The sequence below is a fragment of the Phocoena phocoena genome, chromosome 18 (genome assembly GCF_963924675.1).
Source record: "Phocoena phocoena chromosome 18, mPhoPho1.1, whole genome shotgun sequence".
NCBI lineage: Eukaryota > Metazoa > Chordata > Mammalia > Artiodactyla > Phocoenidae > Phocoena > Phocoena phocoena.
The window spans coordinates 11620484-11626623 of NC_089236.1; the positions used below are offsets into that span (position 1 = coordinate 11620484).

At 46.7% G+C, this 6140-nt stretch overlaps 1 pseudogene; it reads right to left on the bottom strand.

The window, feature by feature from the left end:
• Positions 1-814: 814 nt before the first annotated feature.
• LOC136137499 (TOM1-like protein 1 pseudogene) lies at positions 815-2235 on the bottom strand (annotated as a pseudogene).
• Positions 2236-6140: the final 3905 nt, after the last annotated feature.

A 6140-nucleotide genomic window follows, 5' to 3' on the forward strand; every position in this document is an offset into this window, starting at 1 on the left:
ACAAATATGTTGGAGTCCTAACCCCCGTACCTCAGCAAGTGACTTTATTTGGAAATAGGGTATTTTTTTTTGTTTTAATGGTAATTTACTTGTCATTGTAATTTATGACAAACCAAAGTACAATTTATTCTGAATGTTTTCCAGAAGTCTTTCTTCCAAAAAGAAAAACAAAGAGCATTTAGTATTATAAAGAATTATATTTAAAGGCAACCAATGTAAAATCCATTGACCTCTTGAGGGTACCTGAAATATAATTAAACTACAATCATCAAGGCTTTTACAATTCATAATTCTAAACAAGAGTATTATTTATAAAGAAGTGCAAATTGACTTCAACTTTCAACTTTAGTTAAATGAAGACACCCAGCATTCTTCCTGAATAATAGTTTTTCACATTCATGCTTTCATCTATTAACAATCATTTTGTAATGAAACAGTCTTCATCTACTCTTATCCCAGCTCTTGTGATGATTTCTAAATGTAGGAAGGCCTGTGAAACATAAGGTGCTACACTTAACCTGGTTGGCCTCAGTACCATGAATTTTTCTTCTGCTGAAGTTTTAAGTGACTATATGTTACAACCAAGTTCTTTTGAGATAAAGCTTCAGCTGCTGTCAGGAACCATAAACGTTACTCTGGAACAGTTACTCTTCTGTTTGAACTTCATTACTACAGAGGAAAAATGTTCCACCGTGGTTTTGATGTTTTGGAATGTCTTAACTTCTGGGTCTCAAAGCTCGACAGGGTCTACCATTTAGAGAATTGGCACCCATAATGCCACTAGTGAGCTGGTCATCTACTTCCACCTCAATAGTCACTGTGACTGAGCTCCTTTGTAGTGATATACATCAGTGTCTTCATAAGTAGCTTCTGTGGTGACAGCAGGAGCTAATGGATCAAACTCCATTACCTCGTAGTAATTGGATGGCTGGAAATCATTCTTTGTCATCGCTGGTTGATTGCTGGGTAAGGATGGTGGCCTCTGCTTTGTTGGTGTCACTGGAATGGTCTGTAGACTAGCCGGCTATAGTAATACTGAATTTGAATATTCCAGAGAACTCTCATATGTATGACCTGAGGCAAGGTTTTGGCTGGTCCTTTGGGCAAACAGGGGTGTTTCTGTATTTTCCGAGGCTAGCAAATCCACCTGTGGATGAAGACTGGGTTTCAAGTTGTTTGTTACAACAGGACTTGGAGAGCTGAAATTTAAGTCTGAAAGCTGAGCATTCAGGGTGTTGTATTCTCCCAGAGTGGCCCTATGCGTTGGAGGGCTGGGACTTAGGTCAAGGAGATCAGAGGATGGGGCAGAAGGTTCACTGCTAGTATTGGCATCTTCCCCCTGGTTCTTCTTTTGCTCCAAAATCCTTTGTTGGTTTCGAGTAAACCTCTCATATCCAAGGGTGGTGTTACTAAAATCCTCATTCACTTGAATTAGCTCAACAGTGACATCTTCATTCTCCACCACCACGAGCAGGTCCATGATCCTCTCTTGCATCTCCCGACCCGTCTTATAAAGTTTCTGCAGAAGCTCTTTGTCTTCACGGTTTTTAGACCCAGCAATATTCTCCATCAGTATGGCAGACATCACTCTCACATTCATTTACACCATATCCAATTCACTGTGCAGTTTTCCAGTCTGTTCTGGAACCAGTGTAATACTGGAGTTCTTGGGAACTACAGAAGAAAGAGCTGGTACAGTAGGAACAGGTGGTGGTGGATTCGGTGAGTTCTGAGCAGTCTCTTGTCTGGCTGTTTCAGCATCTGATGGAGGAAACTGAACATCTTTCTTAAGGAGATCCATCTTGCTTACACTTCTTTCACTTCACTTACATCCATACCTCCTGGGAAACCCTGCAACCACATCTTAATGAAATTCAAAATTCTATTCTGAATGTCTCTTGGCAAGGTATATCTGGGATTCAGCAGCTTAACTAGACTATCTTTAACAAATTCCTTCTTCACAATCAGAGACTGGAAACTTGGACCACAGTTCTGTATGCATATGTCAATAAGTGACAAGGTAAGTTGGATTTCTTTATGATTGTAGTTTTTGGAAATCCTTTTCTTCAAAGCTTTTATTGCATCGTTTGGCCCATCGTGAACAGTGTTAATTATGTCATAGATGTGCATAAACTGGCCCCAGTGTTCAGTCTGAAGTCCAGCAACTGTAGTATTTTCTATGTGCTGGCCCACGGAGGTTGCAAACGGATTCCGGTGACTCTTCCCGAGTGCCATGGTAGCGCAGGGAGCCAGCCTGGGCCTCCGCCACTGTTCCCAACCGGAAATAGGGTCTTTACAGAGGTAATCAAGTTAAGATGAGGTCATTGGGGTTGGTCCTAGTCCAACATGACTGGTGTTCTTATAAAAAGGGGAAGTTCGGACATAGACACACACAGGTAGAGCGCCATGTGAAGATGCTGGCAGAGATCTGGGTGATGTTTCTTTAAGCCAAGGAATGGCAACAATTGCAGGCCAAACACCAGAAGCTGGGAGAGAGGCATGCACAGATTGTCCCTCACAGCTCTCAGAAGGAACCAACCCTGCTGTTGTTGCTTTGATCTCAGACTCCTGGCCTCCAGAACTGTGAGACAATACATTTTCATTGTTTACGCCATGCAGTGCGGGGTACTTTGTTATGGCAGCCCCAGGAAACAAATACAGTCCCAGTTCAAAGTGTTTCTGTTCTCAGCTCCTGGAATCGTGTGTGGGGATTGAAAATTTGGCATATTTGGTCTACAAGGGTCTGGCTGCCCAAGACAGAGCCTAAGATGGCAGCCACAGTGTTTTGGGTTTTTAGCTTTTGGGTGGTATAATTGACGAATTAAAATTGTACATATCTAAGGTATACAACCTGATGTTTTGATACACGTATACACTGTGAAATGATCACCACAATCAAGTTAATGGACACCACCTCACAGTCACCTTTTGTACGTGTGTGGCGAGAACACTTAAGATCTACCCTCGTAGCATATTTCAAGTGTACAATATAGTATTGTCAACTGTAGTTGCCGTGCTGTACATAGCTCTCCAGAATTCGTTCATCTCGACAGACTGAAACTTTGTACCCTTTGATAAACATCTCCCTTTTCCCCCACCCCCAGCCCCTGGCAACCCTCATTCTGTTCTGAGCCACAGAGGCTCGTAACCTCATCTTGGAAGTGATATAAAGTCACTTCTTTGTATCTATGGATGACAGTGTGTGAGGGGATTACTCAGGGTGTAAATCCCAGACAGGAGGATCATAGGGGCCGTCTTGGGAGCTGCCTACCTCTGACCTTGGCAGGCCTTCCACTTACTGACTCTGGGCAAGGCTGTGACCTTTATGGGTCTTCCCAGTTGGCTTTTATCTGCATAATGACAAATAAGGATTGCAAGGTGATGGACTATTCAAGTGGCTACATATGTTGTCCCATTTAATTGGTACATCAGTTTCCCAAGGCAGGGATTCTGTTTCCATCTTCATGAATGGGGAACTGCTGGCTAATATTCAGGAGGTCTTGAGCTCAGGGTGGCCTCTTCCTCTGAGCTGCCATGTTTTTAATGAATGAACAGAGAGAGTTGGACTCCGGAGCCCCTTCCAGCTCTAGTCTCCAGGAAGGCTTGGGCTCTGAGGAAAGGCTTTCACCCTGATGATGGGGCGCCTGGATTCTGGAGCCCCTGCTCTTCCTGCGGCTGAGAGCAACTCCACCTCCCTGGGCCCGGGGTGCCTCAGGCACGCACTGCTATCCTTTGGGGAGACTCTGTTTCTGAACAGAGGTGGGCTGTTGTGTCTGTTTCTCTGGCTAGACCGCAGGGATCACCCCTGACCCGACCGCGGGGGCCCCTGGTGCTGCTGGGCCAGCTGGCTGTGACACATGCGAAGCCAGGTCACGAGCTGTCATTCATTTCACCTTTCTTTCCAAACATTTATTTCTGCTATTTTGAAGAGAAGGTTCTAGACCAAACAAGGCCATAGCTTGTGGCCATTTGTTGCAGGTCTGGGACACCTCCTGACCACAGCAGGCTGGTCGGCAGAGGTCTCCTTCCTCCAGAGGCCCTGGGCGCCCGCACCGAGGGTCTCATTTCCTCTGTCCCTCGGTGGTTACATTTTGGGACTCTCTTGATTTCTTTTCAAGATCCACCCCGTCCACTCCTTGGTGACCAGAGCGGGCAGGGGCTGGAGCTGGCCTGCAGGGCACGTCTGCTCCCATGACCAGGCCTCCAGGCCCCCGTTACTCCCACCGGCAACCACGGAGCCACGTCAGCATCCCTTCCGAGCAGCGTTTGGATAGTTTTCTGTTTTGACACGACTGCTGAGTGCCTTCCCTCCTCTCCCTCTTCTGTCTTTCTCCCTCCTGGCCCTGCTTATTATTACCAGGAGAAAACAGGTCCACATTTAAACTTCAAAGGCAAGTGGGAAACCCATGTTTCGAGACACTGCCGAGGCCTAGGCTTCAAGAGAGCTCTGTCACCCCCTCTTCCCACAGCCATGGGGAGCCTGTGCTCAAGGTCAAGGTGAAGCCCAGTCTGTGACCCACCTGAGGAATTCTGGAATGTCATGGGGCTGACAGGACTCTCAAGAGCACCCCTGGCTCGGCGGGAGGCCTGAGGAAGGGGTTTTGGAGGGCATGGGGCTGAGTTCCTTGTATGAGGGTACTGCACCCATGAAAAGGGGACGGGGCCGGACAGGCAGGTTGAAAAGCTTCAGGGCCTGGGGCTTTTCACTCCACAGGTGTGTTCACATGTTGACAAAGCAGCTGATCATCAGCCAGTGCTGAGTGTCATAGTGTAGCCGAGCCAACCAGTGGGGCCTCCCTGAGCTGACCACCAGCAGGCGCTGAATCACCGTCCTCCTGCCTTTTATCCAGTGAATCAGGGAGCCCCTAGGACTGGTCCTGGTCTGCCTTACCCCACAGTAACTGGAAGGCAAACTTCCTGTTCCCCAAATGAGTCCTAATGTATTGTTTTCACTCCTGCCCTTTGAGTACATTCACTCAGTCTGTTGCTTTCCCTTATTTAATAGGGTGTGAGCTGTGGAGGGAAATCGTTGTGGCCTTTATCCTGTGATGCTAAATGGTCCTTTCAGCCTCCACCTCAGGTATGAAGGCCACCTGGCGGGAAGGCAGTGCAGTAAAACCAAAAAGAGCTTGAGTTTGGTAGCGGACAGGCCCACTCCACCACCAGCTGTGGCACTTTGAGCAAGGCCCACAAAAATATTTGCAACTTTTTGCTTACCTCTAAAATTGGGACAATAATCTCTGTTTTGCAGGCTTATGGAGAGGGAGACCATGCGCGTAAAACGCCTGGCATGTAGCAAATGTTCAATTGAACAGTTTTCTCTTTCTGGCTTCCCCTCGAACCCATCCACCCAGGTGGGGCGAGGAAGGCTCGTAGCCCAGAGATCACATGAGAGATGACAAGTGTAGACAGATATCCGTGCAACTCCTGTTCTCGTGCTCCTGCTGCGATCGAATTCCACAGTACCAGCCCACACCCTGGGAGGCTCGGGACACCCGAGAGGGAGCTTCTCTGAAAAATAAAGTTGCCACTTGCCTGCTACCCCAGGTTACACTGGATCACCACATAATGAAATAATTTTCCTTCCCCCTTTTATTTCCTCTCTTTCTTTCTTTCTGAGACAAATGGAAAAATAATTTGATCCCCTTGAATCTTTTCACCCTGGGTATTTCCCCCTTCACACCCGAGTGCCGCCCCTGGATAAACGGGAACACATGTGCTGAAAGGCCAGCCTTCACCCTCCTGACTCAGGGCCGTCCTTCTCTTGGGACACGGGTTTCCTTTCAAACCTCAGAATAAATTCATCACAGCAGGAAGAACATTGTTTTTCTTCAAAACTTGAAGGAAAAAAAAAATGCAAATCCCATATCACAATTATTCCATTTCAGAGGGAAAATGTTGCCCTTTAATCTCAAAGTTTCTTCTCTCCTGAAGGCTATGGCCGAGGTGACTCGCAGACTCAATACAGCTGCTTTATTTTGCAGAATCTGCACTGATTCATTGCTTCGGGGATCCAAAGGGTGACACGTACATATTTTGAATATTACCCTGGGTGTAGATCTGCATCGTGGCTTGACTTAAAACCCTTCTGCTTCTTGAGGTGTTCACACGTGGATGCTTTCAGTGGAGTTTTTACTTAA